Here is a 4,127-nt window from a genome sequence, read left to right as displayed (position 1 = left end):
TGTAAACTGCCCCTCCCCCTCGCAAGCAGGCGGGGGAGAGAGAGATGTTTCGTCTCGATTTACACATGCTATGACTCCGGGGGTACCTCCATTCGCTTCGTCTTGATCTGTTGATGTTATTTCATGTCTCGTTTGTCCATTGTGACGGTGGGAAAGCCAGGGAAATGTCCCGGAGATATACTGAGAAATCTTTGTAACAGCATTTTCCTGCGATCACAGCTGTTCGCAGCTACGAGGCTGGGACCGCTTCCATTCGCTTCGTCTTGATCTGTAGATGTTATTTCATGTCTCATTTGTTCATGTTGATGGAGAAAAAGTTGTACATTTAGTAAATTCAGAGTGTCTAAGATGCACAAGTAGGCATGTTTGAGTACTCAGGTCCAGTGGCTCACTGTGTTAATGCTCGCCCCTGGATGCGGTTGGTCGCGTGTTCGAATCCATGCTGTGGCATACTTTTTTTCATTTTCACCCTTTTTCTATGGATCTCCAAAAAGTAAACTTTGACTTTTTCTGAGTCTGGAGGAATTCAAGGGGAGTTTTCAAGGGACTCTACCCGCCTTATGAGGCACTATTTTCGAATACTTTTTTCCATTTTCACCCTTTTTCTATGGATCTCCAAAAAGTGAACTTTTACATTTTCTGAGTCTGGAGGAATTCAAGGGGAGTTTTCAGGGGAGTGCATTCTCTCTGCCATCTCCTCCCTGTGTGTGCGTTGCTGCATGCAGCAGCTGCGTGTGTGTGTGTAAACTGCCCCTCCCCTTCGCAAGCAGGCGGGGGAGAGAGAGATGTTTCGTCTCGATTTACACATGCTATGACTCCGGGGGTACCTCCATTCGCTTCGTCTTGATCTGTTGATGTTATTTCATGTCTCGTTTGTCCATTGTGACGGTGGGAAAGCCAGGGAAATGTCCCGGAGATATACTGAGAAATCTTTGTAACAGCATTTTCCTGCGATCACAGCTGTTCACAGCTACGAGGCTGGGACCGCTTCCATTCGCTTCGTCTTGATCTGTAGATGTTATGTAATGTCTCATTTGTTCATTTTGATGGAGAAAATGTTGTACATTTAGTGAATTCAGAGTTTCTAAGATGCAAAAGTAGGCATGTTTGAGTACTCAGGTCCAGTGGCTCACTGCGTTAATGCTCGCCCCTGGATGCGGTTGGTCGCGTGTTCGAATCCATGCTGTGGCATACTTTTTTTCATTTTCACCCTTTTTCTATGGATCTCCAGAAAGTCAACTTTGACTTTTTCTGAGTCTGGAGGAATTCAAGGGGAGTTTTCAAGGGACTCTACCCGCCTTATGAGGCACTATTTTCGAATACTTTTTTCCATTTTCACCCTTTTCTATGGATCTCCAAAAAGTGAACTTTTACATTTTCTGAGTCTGGAGGAATTCAAGGGAAGTTTTCAGGGGAGTGCATTCTCTCTGCCATCTCCTCCCTGTGTGTGCGTTGCTGCATGCAGCAGCTGCGTGTGTGTGTGTAAACGGCCCTTCCCCTCGCAAGCAGGCGGGGGAGAGAGAGATGTTTCGTCTCGATTTACACATGCTATGACTCCGGGGGTACCTCCATTCGCTTCGTCTTGATCTGTTGATGTTATTTCATGTCTCGTTTGTCCATTGTGACGGTGGGAAAGCCAGGGAAATGTCCCGGAGATATACTGATAAATCTTTGTAACAGTATTTTCCTGCGATCACCGCTGTTCGCAGCTACGAGGCTGGGACCGCTTCCATTCGCTTCGTCTTGATCTGTAGATGTTATTTAATGTCTCAGTTGTTCATTTTGATGGAGAAAAAGTTGTACATTTAGTGAATTCAGAGTTTCCAAGATGCAAAAGTAGGCATGTTTGAGTACTCAGGTCCAGTGGCTCACTGCGTTAACACTCGCCCCTGGATGCGGTTGGTCGCGTGTTCGAATCCATGCTGTGGTGTACTTTTTTTCAGTTTCACCCTTTTTCTATGGATCTCCAAAAAGTGAACTTTTACATTTTCTGAGTCTGGAGGAATTGAAGGGGAGTTTTCAGGGGAGTGCATTCTCTCTGCCATCTCCTCCCTGTGTGTGCGTGGCTGCATGCAGCAGCTGTGTGTGTGTGTAAACTGCCCCTCCCCCTCGCAAGCAGGCGGGGGAGAGAGAGATGTTTCGTCTCGATTTACACATGCTATGACTCCGGGGGTACTTCCATTCGCTTCGTCTTGATCTGTTGATGTTATTTCATGTCTTGTTTGTCCATTGTGACGGTGGGAAAGCCAGGAAATGTCCCGGAGATATACTGAGAAATCTTTGTAACAGCATTTTCCTGCGATCACAGCTGTTCGCAGCTACGAGGCTGGGACCGCTTCCATTCGCTTCGTCTTGATCTGTAGATGTTATTTAATGTCTCAGTTGTTCATTTTGATGGAGAAAAAGTTGTACATTTAGTGAATTCAGAGTTTCTAAGATGCAAAAGTAGGCATGTTTGAGTACTCAGGTCCAGTGGCTCACTGCGTTAATGCTCGCCCCTGGATGCGGTTGGTCGCGTGTTCGAATCCATGCTGTGGCATACTTTTTTTCATTTTCACCCTTTTTCTATGGATCTCCAAAAAGTGATCTTTTACATTTTCTGAGTCTGGAGGAATTCAAGGGGAGTTTTCAGGGGAGTGCGTTCTCTCTGCCATCTCCTCCCTATGTGTGTGTTGCTGCATGCAGCAGCTGCGTGTGTGTGTAAACTGCCCCTCCCCCTCGCAAGCAGGCGGGGGAGAGAGAGATGTTTCGTCTCGATTTACACATGCTATGACTCCGGGGGTACCTCCATTCGCTTCGTCTTGATCTGTTGATGTTATTTCATGTCTCGTTTGTCCATTGTGACGGTGGGAAAGCCAGGGAAATGTCCCGGAGATATACTGAGAAATCTTTGTAACAGCATTTTCGTGCGATCACAGCTGTTCACAGCTACGAGGCTGGGACCGCTTCCATTCGCTTCGTCTTGATCTGTAGATGTTATTTAATGTCTCATTTGTTCATTTTGATGGAGAAAATGTTGTACATTTAGTGAATTCAGAGTTTCTAAGATGCAAAAGTAGGCGTGTTTGAGTACTCAGGTCCAGTGGCTCACTGCGTTAATGCTCGCCCCTGGATGCGGTTGGTCGCGTGTTCGAATCCATGCTGTGGCATACTTTTTTTCAATTTCACCCTTTTTCTATGGATCTCCAAAAAGTCAACTTTGACTTTTTCTGAGTCTGGAGGAATTCAAGGGGAGTTTTCAAAGGACTCTACCCGCCTTATGAGGCACTATTTTCGAATACTTCTTTCCATTTTCACCCTTTTTCTATGGATCTCCAAAAAGTGAACTTTTACATTTTCTGAGTCTGGAGGAATTCAAGGGGAGTTTTCAGGGGAGTGCATTCTCTCTGCCATCTCCTCCCTGTGTGTGCGTTGCTGCATGCAGCAGCTGCGTGTGTGTGTGTAAACTGCCCCTCCCCTTCGCAAGCAGGCGGGGGAGAGAGAGATGTTTCGTCTCGATTTACACATGCTATGACTCCGGGGGTACTTCCATTCGCTTCGTCTTGATCTGTTGATGTTATTTCATGTCTCGTTTGTCCATTGTGACGGTGGGAAAGCCAGGGAAATGTCCCGGAGATATACTGAGAAATCTTTGTAACAGTATTTTCCTGCGATCACAGCTGTTCACAGCTACGAGGCTGGGACCGCTTCCATTCGCTTCGTCTTGATCTGTAGATGTTATTTAATGTCTCATTTGTTCATTTTGATGGAGAAAAAGTTGTACATTTAGTGAATTCAGAGTTTCTAAGATGCACAAGTAGGCATGTTTGAGTACTCAGGTCCAGTGGCTCACTGCGTTAACACTCGCCCCTGGATGCGGTTGGTCGCGTGTTCGAATCCATGCTGTGGTGTACTTTTTTTCATTTTCACCCTTTTTCTATGGATCTCCAAAAAGTGAACTTTTACATTTTCTGAGTCTGGAGGAATTCAAGGGGAGTTTTCAGGGGAGTGCATTCTCTCTGCCATCTCCTCCCTGTGTGTGCGTGGCTGCATGCAGCAGCTGTGTGTGTGTGTAAACTGCCCCTCCCCCTCGCAAGCAGGCGGGGGAGAGAGAGATGTTTCGTCTCGATTTACACATGCTATGACTC

The sequence above is a fragment of the Notothenia rossii genome, assembly GCF_949606895.1.
Source record: "Notothenia rossii genome assembly, contig: scaffold_89, whole genome shotgun sequence".
In the NCBI taxonomy this organism is placed as follows: domain Eukaryota; kingdom Metazoa; phylum Chordata; class Actinopteri; order Perciformes; family Nototheniidae; genus Notothenia; species Notothenia rossii.
This window is presented reverse-complemented; position numbering follows the sequence as displayed.